The following is a 16853-nucleotide window of genomic DNA, read 5'->3' as shown; positions in this document are numbered from 1 at the left end:
TTATGAAGATGACCATGAATTCCAGGTTCAGAGCTGTCGGCTGGACCTTTCATGCTCTTTGCAACAAGGAGGTCCCTGCCTATCCCTGCTGAGGATCTCCTCACAACTAGATAGCAGTAAGTATCACAGAAAACAACTGATAGACTTTTGGTTTGACAATAACTCTCATCAACATTTACTCTTTCTCAAATATTTCTTTCTCATGGGGAGCTGCCTGCAATGGCTGCATGAAAGTAAGTTTGGAGATAAGAGCATCCCTAGATTTCCTGCACCTCTTCTGTTTCAAGCCAGCCACTGCACTGCAGGTTGAATTTCTGCCAGGGAGTGCAACCTACCAGTAATGGAGTTCACCACGTGGTAGCTCTAAAGGAGATAAAAAGCCGATTTGTTTGATGCTCTAAACACGTAACCTGCAATGTGATGATGAGTCATTTGGCATTTCCTTTTTACTAGAAAACCGCCTGTTCCAACTCTTAACTCACTGTCTGTCTAGAATTGCTAGGATTGAAGCCTGAGTGAGTGAAACACAGTTCAGATCTCACAAAAGCCTCCAATCAAGAGACAGGCTGGATAGCTGGTCGCACAATAGAAGAAATCTGTCTGGTTTTATTTCTGGTAAAAGTCACTTTTTGAGAAATTGGATCTATAAAACTGCAGGGCATGATACAACGATAATAAATGCATAGAAGCTTTCATATTTATTAATTGCATGTATTATATGATAGAAACCAGCCAGAGTAGTTTTCTAAATTGGGATCAAGATTTTTTAAAGCAGCAGCTCTTTTAGCTTCAGATTCTCGTACAAAACCTACCGGTGAGGTTTCTGAGTATGCAGAGACTCTATTGGTATTTGAGAGAAGTTAAACAAAAATGTCACACAAAGGGCACAGCTCATTAAAATTACCTTCTTCATATGTCCCAAGATGGACATCAAAAACCAAAACAAAGAAAGAAGTGACTCTTTCTAAAGTCCTGTCCCAAACCAGTCAATAAAAAGTAACTTCTAGAGATAGCTTTCTTTGCCATTATTTACAAGCTTCCATTTTAGTGATGTGAAACATGAATGATGAGTGACAAGAAACCACTCTTATTTCTAGCTTAGAAAGCAAAAACTCAGGTACAAAAATTTTATGTAAGTTTTTCAAAAGTCACAAAGGATGTGGGAATACAACTCCTGTGCTTAGCCATCCTGTGCTTAGCCATGAGATCCTCCATCCATTTTCCAGAAATGAGAGATTGTACTGCAATGACTGTATTGTTTTCCTTAGAGTGTAGGGGTGAGTCTTCTCCCATTCTATTTTCTTGATGATCTATCTTTGATTTTCCTTGTCAAATTCCTTCTTGTTTCTGCCAACAAGGCATTTTGAAAAAGAAAAAAAAAGTGTAAAGAAAAAGCTATGCTACATAGCAGGTATAAAAAGCAACAGTTCTGAGGATTTGTGCATGTGTTAAAACATACCCTATATGTTTAAACTGCTGTTGCTGGTGTTTTTCTGTTACACTGCCCAGTGATATTTGTTTCCTACAAAGGGATACTTAAATTTTTCCTTTTGCTTTTATCCCTGTAATTAAGTCATGATGACATTTAGAGACATGCAGAGTGAGACAGCTCCGTGCGTTTTCTTTTGACACTCCTTGAATTAGGCTCAATGCTAAAGCAAAACATTTTCTGCACTCCTCCGCTATATTTTTAAATGAATGTCATCCAAATGGCATTGCCATCCCAGTATTACAGTGAAATTCCTTGCATGCTGATAGCACAGTGTGGGAATCTCTAAAATTGTCCCCTGTAGGTTGGAATTCAGCCCCTGAAGGTTCACTTGAGTTTAATTTCACTAATCACACAGGGACAGTTATTTTTTGTTCTCACTCAGCTCCTCTTTCACATGCAGGCAGGCACACATGCACACACACACACACACACACTGCATCCCTCCCGTTCTGTTGCACTTAAGTCCAGATTTGCTCTGACCATTCCCGCACGCAAGCGGAGAGCGACACAACACCACGGTGCCTACGACCATAGGTGGGTCATTTGATTCAAGCCAATTTATTCACATTTGCGATGGTAAGATTGATTTTTATCCTGCATTTCTGAGTTTATTTAACTGATTTCAGAAACTGCCACAGAGGTGGGGGGCAGAGAGCGTCTTCAAGGTTGCTGTCATCTGGAATTTTATGTCCTTCATTTTCTTTCACTCTGTATGCCTGTCACATCAGCTTAACTGTGAGTAGTGTACTAGCCAGTACCTCTGGCATACTGTATATTAATAGAATATTGATATAGCCCAAATACTGTTGTGGGATTCATCATTTGGTAAATCCTCTGCCGTCTGCAGTTTTACAGAGCCGTTTAATTAGCAATTTTACAACCTCCTATTCTCTCATTAAATTAATTAATAATTAAGTTCAAATATAGGCATCTTTAATGTCATAATTATATTTCAGTTTTATGGTCACCAGAGTTTAGCTCATTAGGCAAGGTAGTCATAAACCATAGCTCTATTTAAAGGCTGAGGCACTGATGCACAGGTAGTCTGCTTCTGCTTGGTATTTTTATCCTTCTTGCTTTCTCCTCTTTCTCCCCCCTCCCCAGCTTCTCCAGCTCCCCTCCCTCTCATTGCATTCTGCTAGTACTGATGGGTTTTTTGGTGTTTTTTCTTGTGTTTTGTTTTGTTTTGTTTTGTTTTTCCCATGGCAGCTCTTTCTCATTCATATGTGAGGTTTAAAAAAAAATCCCCTACACTTACCCTCAGAGTGCCTCCCCCCTGGATTCTTCCCCATTACTCTCTCTGGAGCAGCACTGTGATTTTGGCCTGTCGTGGGTCCTGCTTCCTTGGGAACCTCAGGGACCACCACCTTCAGCACTGGTCACCCAGCAGTGACAAATTTTCTATAGCATCATGTTTGTGACATTGTGCTCCTGTTTGACTGTGTGATTTACCGAGGCACAGGATTTAGTAATGGCATTTCACACAGTACGATATGTTGTGTGTTCTTTTATATGTAGTGGATTTATTTCAGTCATTATCACTGATTAAACCAGCTTAGTTGAAAAGGCAAAGCAAAACTTGGCTTTGAAATTGTTCTTATTTAATTTTGTTTGTGCTCACATAACCCAGGACAGCACTAATTATCTCTTTAGTGTAGCTCATATTTCTAATGTAATTCATATGTAAATTGTAATTTAATTCATATGGGAATGTTTGTGTTCCTTGCATATCCTCAGTAAAGAGCACAAACAGTGAATTAAAACTGTTTGGAAATGAAACAGTGAATGAGAACTGTTTGGAAATGAAAACTTTATGTTGCCTTTTTTTGAACTGCCTTTGATTTGTTTTGTCTTGTTGTTTCTCTAATGAATCACAATTCAATTGGATGGCTCAGGCCAACATATTCACTCCCCTCTCTCCATATTTAGGCACCTTTCTCACCAGCCTGCTTTTCTTTCTGAGTTTGGAAGGTGGGGGTGAGCTTTCTATATGCTCACTACCTTTGAAGAACAGTAATCATATGAAGACTATTATTAATACTGAATAATTCTAGGGCACATTTGTATGACTACAGATCCTATGAGCATGGCATGGCCCTATTTGTGCCACTTCACTATTCAAAAAGAACCACAAGAGAGCAGAGCAAGGCTTTAGGAGCTTTATTTCTGGTTCAGCGCATCTGATAATGTTAGGTTAAAATTTTAAAACCAACCCAAAATTTCCATTTAATAACTTTCACATTTTTATTGCTGTCTAAAACCATCAAACTGCTTAATGCAATAGTACTGTCACCTCTAAAAACTGCTGCCATCACAGCAAAGTGGTCTTTTGACAGGACAAGTCAAAACTTCTTATTTGTATGAGTAAAGGAAAGTTTGTTCCCAGACTGCTTAATTTTTGGGACAGGTTTGCTTAATGTACGTGGGAATAATACTGCTGTACACGCTAACACCAAAAGCAGAAATAAGAGAAAGGGCAAATGCAACAAGCTGGCTGACACCAGGAGGGTGAGCTTGAAGGCTGGCAAAGCAGAAGGCACAGAAATGCTATCAGCTAGTGCAGCAGCCAGGATGAAGCAAAAGAACTGAAGGAAACAGGAAAGATAAAAAGTTCGAATGAAAGAATAATTAAACCTGAAGAAATAGCAAGTTACTGAATGATGATGCCAGGTACCGTTTTCTTTGCTGGAATTGCACTTCACATTTCCTAGCCAAAATTATACTCACAATATTTCGGTACTTATAAAGAGCCTATAAGATAGATGGGGACAGACTTTTTAGAAGGGTGTGTTACAACAGAACAAGGGTTAATGGTTTTGAACTAGAAGAGAGGAGATTCAGGTTAGACATGCGGAAGAAATTTTTTACAATGAGGGTCGTAAAGTACTGAACAGGTTGCCCAGAGAGGTGGTAGATGCCCCATCCCTGGAGACATTCAAGGCCAGGCTGGATGGGGCTCTGAGTAACCTGATCTAGTTGAAGATGTCCCTGTTCAATGCAGAGGGGTTGGACTAGATGACCTTTGAAGATCCCTTCCAACCCAAGTTGTTCTATGATTCTATAATAATAAACATGCATTTCTCATCCTGTTGGAAAAGCTCTTTGCTCAGCCCATGCAAAATGAAGCCACCTGTGCTACAAGGACAGAGGCCAGGTCCAGAGCCACTACTTAGCCCCAAAGAACCATGACCTGACCTGCCAATGGTCATGTTTGGTGTTCCCCCAAGTTTGGTGCCGCCTCGCTGCTTGGGCACGGTGCAGGGGACTCAGGGCACAATGGCCCTGAAGGCTTCTTCCCATGGACAATTGCTGCTCTGGATGGTATGAAAAGCCCTCCAGGGAAAAATCCTTAGATTCCTGTCAGCCTGTCTGTCACTCCTGGCTATTTCCTTGGCTAGATGAGAGGTAATATTAGTGTATTAGTCTCTGGTGCTGTAACACCAAGCTCTGTGACACATTGCCCCGCTCATCATCGAGAAAGGCTTCACGTGCCAAGAAAAGATGCAGTAGGGGTCAGTCACGGCAGCGACCAGGCAGGCCTGCCACCCAACATCCCTCTGCCTACCTCCCCATCACCAAAAGCACTCTCTATTTTACAGCAACTTCATCTTTCTCAGGCTTCAGGGAGCCCCTGCCCAGAAGCTCACCTCAGGAAGGTGCAAGGTCAAGGGGCAATTTAGGCTAGCTGAGCAGAGGGTGGACAAGGTGGGCAAGAGGAATTACTGGTCAGATTTAGCTGTGCTCACGCAGTGCCCCAGCAGCCAGGTACCCTCCAGGGAGGGAGGGATGCTGGCACATCTAGGGCACGCGTCTGACACATGCACGCACACACATGCTCTCCGTGACGACACGAGAGCTGTCCGAAACGATTTTCAATAATTGATTTGCTGTTTAATTGAACATCATGACTGACTAACATAGCTCATTACTTTACTCATTAGTTAATTATCGAAGAAAGTAGGACAAGTCAATAAAATGGAAGGCTGTAAATTCCAATACTAATTAGCACCATTTCCTCAGAGACATGTTTAAGGGCAGATTGGCTACCCGAATGTCCCCGGACCTTGTAGATGAAGGGAAAGGGTAGGTTTGCCATAAATCTAGATTAGCAGCAAGCAGGGCTTCTCAACAGTAAGTAGTCAAGTACACAGATCCTGAGCTACTGTCAGGCACCCTGTTTGAACTGGAATATTGGAATGCAAGAAGCACAGAAATTCCTATTTTTAAAAGAAAAAGGCTGGGTGTGGGAGGCATGAGGGAGCTTTCACACACCAGAGAGGATCCATATTTAAAATAAATTATGCAAACTGAACTACTTCTGCAGAGCACATTTGCTTTCTTAAGCTCTCTCTTTTCCAGTCTCCTGCACATGCACTCTCTTAATCCTTGCTTTTTTTGGCAGTCCAAATCCTAGTCAAAACATCAGTGTGTCCCTTCTGGAGTGGGCACATTTTTAATGTGTGGATTCTAATCTATATCCCTTATTCTGTGTTTAAAAAAAATGATCAACTATTCCAGTAATTGAAATTATATTCACCTGTTAATTCTATTATTTTTTGTATTATCTTTAATTTAAACTAAGTCTGAAATACCATTAGAGGAAGGATTTAATGGGTCCAGCAGAGCTTTGATTGAGCCAAAAAATGATTTAGAATAAAGACAGTCTCAAATAAGACTGGGAAAAAAGGAGGTGAAAGGAATATATGTATGTGTATGCATGTTTATATTAGTGGTATATATTTTATATATATGTGAGCTTATATATACAGGTCTCTATATATTAAATGTGTGTTTGTATACAAAAAGAATATGCAGACACATACATCTGCATACATACCTACCTGCTGAAATATGCCTATGTAGGGTTCTTGTTGTTCAATGGGAGGAAAGCAACAAATTCCTTGAGTTCTGCAGTTTAAAAAGTCTTACTGTCTGCCTTTTAAAATTCAACATAAGAGGACTCAAACTATGAAAAATTCTGTTGATACAAACTGTTCAACAGTGTACCAGTGTATAAACTTGCAATCACTGAGGAATCTGGACAGATATATTATTTTAATTCTTTATGTTTGGAGGCACATCTCGTGGGTCTCCTTCACAACACATACCCACTTTTGCAAAACTATTTCCAGTTAGTTGAATGAAAATGGAGATCAGAAGTATTACCTGAGCTCAACTTAAGCAAAGAAATCACCCCAAGAATAGCTCTCAGTCTGAAGCTTTAAATATTTAGCAATTCTAAAAATATATTAATGGATTAATGTAAAAAAAAAAAAAAACGCTAACAAATGTCTATTACTTTACTTGCTATATTTTGTGCCTGCAGTTCTGATTATGAAGCCACAATCTGTGATTTATTTTCAAGTGTTTTAAAAAAAGTACCTTGCCAAAGTGTTGTAAAGATTGCATGGATTTTTTTAATCAGCATTTTTGAGAATCTGGCCTCTGGTGCTAATAAAGCAAGACTGAAATTTAGGGCAGAAGGGGGAAATGTGGTTGTTTTGCTTAATAGAAAGCTCCTGGTAGAAATAATGCAAGGAAAATTCTCTAATGATTTTAGTAAAACTTGGGGAAAGAAGAAAAAAAAAAAAAAGTTATATTTTATTATCCATGTTTGGGAGGGGATATTTGTTTGGGATGTTCTTTTTGCATCAATGATGAGATGAGAACATACCCACTGGGTAAAACTTGGGACAGAATGGAAAGAGATTTCCCCAGTTAGGCATTCACTTAGCATGGGTGTAGGCACAAGGTATGTACAGCATATACAAGCAATGCATACTTGCTAGCAGCTGGAAGTTATAAATGAGAACATTCAGAAAAAAAGATATGCTCTGTCTTATCTCCAGACAGTGCCAAGCACTGAGATTATTTTTTTAGTGGTTCTAGTTAGATCATGCTGGATGCCAAGCTATGTTTGAACACCTTGGTGTGGCCACAGAACCCAAGGAAGAGCTCCCAAGCTCCCAAGCTCCCAAGCTTATACTTTACACTGCCATTTGTGATACATAACATTATTAACTGACCTTACATTATGTATGTATGTTATCATTTGCATTTTTAACTTCTGGTCTGTATGTTATCAAACACTTCAAAATTGGAGAGAGAAATTGATTACCAAGTGTGATACCTCAAGTGCTCTGTGCCAGCCAATGTGAAACATGCAAACTGAAAGTGCTCTGGTGAATTTGCTGTGGTCCTCTTTTTGAGATGGGGCCCTCAGGCCCCTGCAGCCTTTAATCAGCTGTAACGGGAGTGAAGCTGTCAGCTTCTGCTTGTATTCTGTCAGCTTTGGCACCACTTAGAGCATCCCTGACACACGCACAGTGTACATTTAACAGGCAATCTGTGAGCAAGCTTTTGATTTGGGACGAAACTTTCTGAGGTTCCACTTTCTACAAGAGAAAACTTGTAAATTATTAAGGAGGAAAATGAAGCAAAATGTCCTTCAATCACACTCTTTTGTTTTATGGAGAAGCCCTGCTTTTTTTTTTTCCTTAGCAGGATGATGGATTGGTTCACTCCAAGATGAAATCCCAGGCAGAGCAAGACAAAGCAAGGGCTATCGTATGATGGTGACACCTCTCCTCCTCTGTCAGCCAAAATATGCTAGCTGTATCATGAATTGCAGCAGCCTGCTATTATGACTAGTATTGTCATATAAATTATTCACACTGAAATATTTGTTCAGCTCTGCTGTGTTCATAAGCTTCCTATTATGAATTCAAATTTAAAGATGTTTTCCAGCTGCACAAACTTTCCTAAATACCTTTCCACCACTCGCCTCCCTCTGGTGTTGCTTCAACAACATACAGGTGTGTGATTGCCTGGAAGGAGTGACTGAGAAAAGCTGTTCCTATGTTTTTAAAACACAAAATGCATTTAAAAATAATGGAATCCCCCATCCACAGCCAAGAATTCTTTCTTGTGTGTAAATTATTTGAAGACTTTTTCCTTATCCATTTCCTTCCTGATGCATGGGGATTTTTTTTCTTTTTTTTTTTTTAATGCGCAGTTTACAGGCTAAGCTTATTATTCGCTAAGTAAAGGTTCTTCGCCTTCCTCTCGGGAGTTTAAAAATTCTAACGTTTTTTTCTTCAGAGATACAATATCCCTACTGTAAATGCAGCTGAATCTTATCTAATGGTGATAAAAATAAGGCCATGGCACATCTGAGCAGACTGCAAGGCTACAAGTGGAAGAAGGGACAGACACAACTCCTTTGCAAGTGAAAGCAGTCAGTAGCATTCAGTTTCTCCACAGTCCCCAGGGTAATGTCATTGCAAGAGGGAAATTATTGTAACATTACAACACTGAGCTCCAATAACCATGCTGACCCCTAGGGACTTTGCTATTTGTCGTCCCCCAATATGGAAAATTCCCTGAATAGGTTCCTTCCCTAACCCTATTAAAAACACAGTTTTCCCAAGGAGAGGACAGAAACTTCCTTCAGGTCACTCTTAAGAGTTGCAGTCCTCAGAAGACAGTGTTTTAAACCCTTCTATGCCATTTCTATAAAGTGGGAATGAAAATAATTCTGGCCTCCTAAAGGCAACACATGAAGATTATGGTTACCTTATCTAGACAGAAATTAGGAAATTAATTCTAAATTAATTAGAAATTAAATTAAGCATTAGAGTAATTAATATTTATATGGCACCAATATGTAACTATTATTACTAGTAGTACTGTTGTTGGTGTTACTTTTACTATTTTAATTGATTTTTTTTTTACACTGTACCACTCGGAAGCCCCTGCCACAGATGAGGCTGCTGCTGTACCAACCAAACAGAACAAATCAATGTTCCTTCTTCAAAAGCTTAAGGGGCAAGGACCATGCTCATGGAAGCAGTTCTGGTCCTACCAACACAAATTGTTTCCTAGCAAAATCTGAAAGATTATTTAAAGGAAAAAAGTATTAATTCATATTGATTTCAGCGAGAGTTAGGAGACTAACATACATTTAAGTCCAGGTCTGGATTAGTCAATAGGAGCTAATAACATAGAACATATACTGGCAGACCCAGTAAACTGAAGCACAAGCCATGGCTTTAGAAAAAAAAAAGCAGCAGTGACAAACTTTTGCAGAATTTAATGTAGAGACATTTCTAGTCATATTTTAAAAGAGAAAATGTTTAACACAAAGTCAGGCCTACCCATCTTGCAGAAGTCCAAGGACTGAGCATCATGCCAAAAAGACCCAAAGTGAAGCCACGCATTTCCATTACACATTAAGTAAAAGACAGATGAAGAAAGAATGAAGAAAGAAATGAAGAAATAAATATTTGTGCATACATTAGAAAAACCCTTCTTTTCTGCAGTTAACATTCATCAAATTCTCACTGCCTCTCCCAGTCAACTCTCTCAATTAACCAATAAGTCAATTTGTTCCTACTCCATGAGAAAAGTCCCCTTCTCAGCAAAAAATGCATCACTTCACTATTAGATCAGTTCACCCTTGCTCCTCGTGCTCAGTTGATATACTCCTCCTTTGCATCTGTTTAACAACAAGCAGGTCAGTGTAAAAGAAACCTGCCTAGGAATTTATCTTCATTTATTTGGTGTACTATGTACACACAGGTGGCTCTCTGGGCACTTCACAAGTGCACAAACATGGCAGCCTCTAGAAACAAGATTGTAGAGAGGCAGATTTTAAAGCAACAGAAAGAACTGACCTGAGCTTTTACTTCCAATAACATGGCAGTTATTTGGATGATCTGTGGAATTATGTTAAACCAGAAGTGCATGCAAAGTTTCACTATATAAAAACAAACAGAAAATTTAGGATGCAATGACAGACTGCACCATTTTTAGGCAATATACAAATTGTAGAAACCATTCTATTCCACTGAACTATTCTGATTTAGTTTGATAAAAACAACAAATGCTTGTACACAAATCTCTAGACATCCTTCGACTGCAAATGGAGAAAGCTCAGTTCTGCAGAAAGAAAAAAAAATGCATTCAAATAAAGAATGATAGTAAACCAGAGACTTATCTTTTGCGTTTACCAGAAACTACCAGTAAAGTTCAGTACATTCAATATGTTTTTGCAAAACAAAAGTGTAATGAAACATGGTATTGAACAAGCACAAGCTTATCCAAGAGGTTCCACCTTCTATGCAAAACACATACAAAGATATAAACCCTTCAGCATGGGCAGGCATCCAGCCTTGGGTAGAATACAATTACCATATAACTAGGCAAAGTGGTAGTGCTCAGATTAGGGTGAGAAGTGAAAAAAAATCTGTGAAGTTTAGATTACATAAAACAATGCAGCCAGCCAAATTAGTTAGAAGACCAAAATCAGTACTGACGTCAAAGAAAGGGCAAGTAGCTCACTTTCACCAGAAACCTTAGGCAAACTACAATAAGCACTCTATCTGGTGATTAGGAAATACATTTTATGAAATTATATTTTTTGAGGGTTTCTCCACCATTTAGAAGTGTAAAGACTTAAAATATGAACTGCTAAAAGTAATGGGTCTTCGCTTTTTTAAAAAGTTCTGATGAGTGTCTTTTCACTTTTTCTATTGTTTTCTTCTTCAGTTGATTGCTCTCTGTAGCAATGACACTGGATTGTTTCTTAATCTGTTTTGCCATTAACTGATAACCCTAACACAGTAGTCCAAGTTAGTCCTGGGCAAAATGTTTCTGCTGAATATTTTATTTAGGGAAGAATGCAAATTTAGGCCAAGCCAAACTATTCATAAACTTGTGCTGGATTTTGTTAGTAGGTCACCTGAAACTGCAAAGAAAGAAATTCACAAAAGTCACACTGATGCTTTCCTCTTGTCTCAAAACCATGTTTCCAGTTATTGTCTAAAACTGATCCCTTTCTGTTCCAGGGAGAACCAGGTCTCAGTTTAACCCACTTTAATACTTTCTGAGCAACTGTAACTTTAGGCACCAAAATCTCCCTAAAAACACCCAGGGAGCTGTAGCCTCCTTTGGGAGCCCAGCTGTTTCTGAGTGCCTTGCAGCTGGGCACATCACTTGCGTCAAAGAGCTCTCAGCGTAAGGGCTCCTCCCTACAAGGATGCTTCAGCCCAGTTTAGGAACTGAAAGCATCATTGCAATGAGGTGGGACATGGCATGATACCTCCAGTTTAACCCTCTACAGGATGAGAGAGCCAGAGTTCAGAGTTGTAAAAGATGCTACAAGATGTACAAACATTAGAAGGCTTTTCTACAGAGAAACTCGAACAGCATATAGCTTCTCTAAGAAAAAAATGTCTCTGCTTTCAAGCCAGCTTGTCTATATGTATAACATACCATACAAATGTATTTTACATTGTACACTTCATACTGTGAGCACATACATATGCATTGCTGATCTCTTCTGATACCACTTCTTTTGAGATCATCCCACAAAAGCTGAGACTTTGGCAGCGTCAGCATTGCAGTTGAGTTTACCACTGACTTTCTAGGCATAGCAAATGGAGATGTTTTTAATATCGAAAACTGTGAGTCAGGTGACAGTGCAATCTCTCTACCCTGACCTTCTGTAATAGAGATACGCATTTATTTTGGATCACAACTGCCTTAAGGCTCCAGCATAGGGAAATCATCTCTCCCTACTCAGCTGACCCACCCTGGGCTGAATAAACAGTTTCCATGGCTGTAAGAACTGCACAGTGGGGAGGGAGGGAAGAGCTAACCTGTCCACAAGATTATGGAGCGGAGAGAAGATCACAGGATGTAGATTGTGCTTACTGCATCCTTTGTGATCCTCACCTGATGGACCTCCCTTAACCTGGGAGCACAGAGAGACAACATAGAGGATACAAGATCTCTTTTATCCACACAGTTTACTTCCACATTGTGTGGTAACAAGGAACAATACTCATACATCACTTGACCAGAAAGATGTTTTCACGCTATTACCCTTGAAATCCTAATTTTTGTTAACCAGAGGGCTTATGGCTTCACTCCCCTTCCCCTCCAGCTCCAGGTAGCAGGATGGGGTCAGGACAGCCTGCTCCTGGCCCCAGGGAGGAGGTGGCAGAAGGCCAGACTTATATACCTTTGCCATTTCCCCGTGTAATCTGGGTAATCATGTGGCTAATTTGTGACGCGGAGGAGCCCCCCCATGTGGCGACTCACAATGTCGATCCATTCATATTTCGTACAATAGGGTATTTAAGTCATCCCATGCCTCGCACCAAGGCAATTGCACTCCCTTTCTTCTGATGTTTTGGGCAGGGGTCTCCTGCCCCACCTCCTCTTTCACACTGGCATATGTCCTAGCTCTTGCCAGCTGCAGCTGGACGAGGGCTGTTGTTTTTGTTTTGTTCTTCAAAACCAATGAATCGATTACGGCAGTGTGAAATGTGGGTTAAAACAGTCTCCGCATGTATGCATACATTAGCCATTTGCTACATTGCAACTTCACAGCAAGGTTACCGAGGAGGCAACAGTGTTTGGGCTCTTCCATTTTGAATGGGCAATCTGTTGAGCACAAAAGAAAATAATAAATAAAAGACTGACTATATGTATTGTTTCAAAAATGGCTCGCCACACTGTATCAAAGTGAAATAAGAGTGCTCCTACCCCAAGGTACTACAAACATAAAGATCAAAACTTGATCTGTAACAGAAAATTACAGAGTTCACATGTATGCATACTGAACGTTAAATTCAGACCACATTCCTGCAATAAAGATTGCTACATTCCTGCAATAAAGATTGCTACTGCATATTCACCTTTACTTGGCTGTCTCTCTCACATTCAGTATGTACTGAACTCAGCCTTACAGAAGTGATAGGATCTGATGTCGTATTTCTACAAACCAAAGGCAAAAAGCCCACAATAAACACCTGTAGTTCAGGATCTGCCCCTCATAGGGTATGTTGATCTGTGGACTGGAATTGGCACAGAGGTATTGCCTTCACCTGCTGCACTAGACCATCAGCTCTCTTCCAACCCTGGCTGGCAATGATAAAAAGTCAATTCTCTCCAAAAACTCTTTTGTAGCTTGTACAAAACAGGTCTTGTGGTTCCATTTGTATTATGAGATGTAATGAAAAGACACATCACAGCAACTCCCCCAAAAATAATATTACAAGCTAAGGCTAAGGTCTGGAATAAAAATGGCTTTTTTATTTTTAAGAATAATCCTAAATGCATTATAATGTAATTCAGGGAATGAAAAAGATGTGTTTGATGAGAAGATAGAAAATTTCATTGATTCCTGTTACTCCACAGATTCACTACTGGTGCTGAAACACATTACTCATGACTCTTCTCTCAGAAATACCTGATCCATGCTCTTTGGCTTGAATTCAGCATTTGGAAGTTCACACCTGTGCTCTGTATTACATCAATTTTCATTTTTACTCCTAGCATTAGGAAAAAAAAAAAAATTGAGCCTCAATCTTGAGAGCAAATTTTCCAGAGAAACTTTCTATGAAGAGTTAATTAATTAGCACATGTGCAATATTTTACAGACTTATAAACAGTACTCTATTATACAAAGTATGCAAAGGCAAAAAATTGTACAACATGCTCACCAAGCTATTTGAGTGCTTAACTGTAAAGCTAAACCCCAGGAAATTCAAAATATTGAGAGGAGCAGAAGGCATAACCCAAATGTATTTAAAATTTCATTTTGATGATCAAAGAAGTAACAACCCCTTATTTTAAAATCCAGCTTTTTAATATCAGTATTTTTAAGCCACTTTTTAAAAATTATTATTCTCAAAAATCACAGAATAGCAAAAACAAATACAGCTTCTCAAGACTAATCTTTCAGGGTACACTCCGGTACTCTTGTGTGCAGCAGCAAATTATTTATCTGTACAACTCTCACTGAAGTAAAGCAGATTTTGTTGAAACTGCTATCAGTAGAATTTATACCACTTGAAAGTGATCCTAATACAGCTAAATTTGTAAATGGTTACATCCCCCAGCACCCAAACAGCAGGGACACAGATACAGCAATATAAATGTGCTAATCCCAGCACGATGTATTCCCACATCTCCCTGTATCAAATCATTCTAAAGGGTTTTCAATATACAAGTTAATTAGCTACAATGAAGCAGCAGAGTAACATCTAATGAAGGCCAGGGCTTAAAATACCAGAAGTGGCCTGTTATACCCTTTCTCCCCTCTTTAATATCGACACATTCTTTTGAAATGTGTTACAGACACAGTTCAAGTCTAATTGAACAAGTGACAGAAGGCCCTTAATGAATAGGATTATTTTGATTACATAGTAAACACATTGGACATTTTAAAGTATGCATATTCAACAATATACAAGAACACCATTTCTATAGTAGCACCTCAAAATGCTACTGTCATATAGTATCTATTAGTATATACACACACTTGTAATGCTGAGCAAGTTAACACCATTTTGTTACTGAACATGAGACATTATATTCTAATTACTCAATTTCTCATTTCTTAAAACAATCAGTGCATGGGAAAGCAGTTACATATATTCTACTAAAAAAAATTAAATGTCTCTAAAACTAATTGAATAAAGATAAAAAGACACAAGCAATCAAAGTCTAGAAAACACAACTTGTAGGGAGAAGGAAAAACAACACCACCACCAACACCACAAACAACAACAACAAAAAAGCCCCAAACAAACAAACAAACAAACCACAAAAAAACCCACACAACACAGGAGAGTAAACTTAATTACCTAAGAAATATTTACTGCTTTCAGGAAACACAGAGTTGTCGCAGTTGCATGTTTCAGATTTAACTAAGAAATGAAAAGCCCTAATTAGTTAAATTAAGATCCTGATCCTGATTGGATGTGGAAGTCAATGAGACTTTATCCATGCGAACCTCATTGCTGGGGTGGGACTGAACACTTCCTTTTGCTGTCTATCATGGATGAAGTTCATCTTGTAATCCCACCACTTCATTAGCACCTTCCCAGCACATTATCTTTGCTCTAATCCTCCTGTCACTTTAGGGATTCAGGGTCATTAGAGCACTTGAAGGGCTGATGCTATTGTCGTAGAGATGTGAATTGATCACTAAGATGACAACTGGTCAACTGGTGACAAGTGTACTTTATTAGTCTGTTACTTTGCTTCTTAATTGCTACTGATTAGCCTGTCTGTTAGAAAGGAAATTTGGATTCCTTCTGCTACTGTCAAAGATGGCACCGCTTTTTAATAGGACCATCTAACAACTTCCCCCCCAATCCCTCACAATAAGCCCATTTAGACACAGTATATTTACCCAATTCAGTGGAACTATTTATGTGAGTAAAATCAACAAGGTAGGGCCCTTTAGCCCTTCCATTACATTTCGTTTAGCTTTTGATTGATAAGAGAATTTATCTATTAAAAAAAATCAAATATTTCTGATTGTTTTCTTCTCAAAGGCATGAATAGGACCATGTTTCTTCCAAAAATCCATTTTAGCCATGGCTGTGCTTCCTACTTGAATGGATTTCCCAGAGGATGTACTGGCTCTCCAAGTGTCACATTGCATTTAAACTACACATAAGACAAACCAACAAAAAGAATTAAACTTGTGCATCTTGCCAGAGTTCACATGCTTCAAGTCTTAATTGCTGTTGACCACAAGAACTGAATGTTGAGTCATACAGGGCACATCTGACAGCAGTGAAGAAGTGTACTTAGTGTTTAGTTTTACAGAACTCTCTGCTTAAAGATGGGGGAAAAAGAAGAGAAAGGGAGAGAGAGAAAGAAAGAAAACTTTTCAAAATAGATAGCTAGGATAGTAGAATACTCTTAGCACAGTAGTTACATGACAGTGACAATTTTTGCATTGCTGTTGGTTTTGTTCCATACAAGGTTAAACATATCTGTAATGCATCATGCTTAGCAGTAAGAAAATACGAATGCAGATCTCTGTAACCTGTCTGTTCACTTTTATCAACTTTGATTCAAAAATGAAAAGGACAACATAAAGAAAACAACTCCCTGTTCCTACTCCAAAACCCACATAAAAATCAGTCTTTGGATTACACTCACTTCCAAAACCAAGTGCTAAACCTACAGCAGCAGAAATTAAGAACTTTAACAAACACCTAGTCATGAATTGTGAACTAAAGACATTATAATATGAATCTAGTTGCTCTGGATGAGTATTTGACCTTCCTGCATTCATCTGAAGTGTTCAGGGTTATTTTACAGGATCAGTATTTCACATACTAATTTTCAAGTATGACACATTTCCCATGAAGAAAAGCTGCTGCATAAAATCAGTGATGTCCTCTTTGAATTTAACTGTAGTCAAAAGAAAACTTCAAACAGCTTGTGCAATAATTGGATCCCTCCCTTCTTTTTTAAACCATGCTTATGTAGAATTGTTGCACAGGCATTTTGTTTCCTTATTAAAAACAGCTTGACAATGATGGGAACC

The 16853-nt window shown here is 38.9% G+C and overlaps 2 long non-coding RNA genes across 2 annotated transcripts in view; one reads left to right on the top strand and one right to left on the bottom strand.

Annotated features, from left to right (window-relative positions):
• LOC110366304 (uncharacterized) overlaps positions 1–15281 on the bottom strand; it is a 28959-nt gene extending 13678 nt beyond the window's left edge. Inside the window, exon 1 of the long non-coding RNA XR_010470272.1 lies at positions 15151–15281. This is a non-coding gene — a long non-coding RNA (uncharacterized LOC110366304). The remainder of the gene's footprint in view (positions 1–15150) is intronic.
• The window catches only part of LOC110366285 (uncharacterized), a 33452-nt gene continuing 18439 nt past the window's right edge, over positions 1841–16853 (top strand). Inside the window, exons 1-2 of the long non-coding RNA XR_010470271.1 lie at positions 1841–2026; positions 2119–2227. This is a non-coding gene — a long non-coding RNA (uncharacterized LOC110366285). The remainder of the gene's footprint in view (positions 2027–2118; positions 2228–16853) is intronic.

This window comes from Columba livia, chromosome 2 (genome assembly GCF_036013475.1).
Source record: "Columba livia isolate bColLiv1 breed racing homer chromosome 2, bColLiv1.pat.W.v2, whole genome shotgun sequence".
Classification (NCBI taxonomy): Eukaryota; Metazoa; Chordata; class Aves; order Columbiformes; family Columbidae; genus Columba; species Columba livia.
Note: the sequence above shows the minus strand (reverse complement) of the source record. Positions and strands in the feature narration are given on the sequence as shown.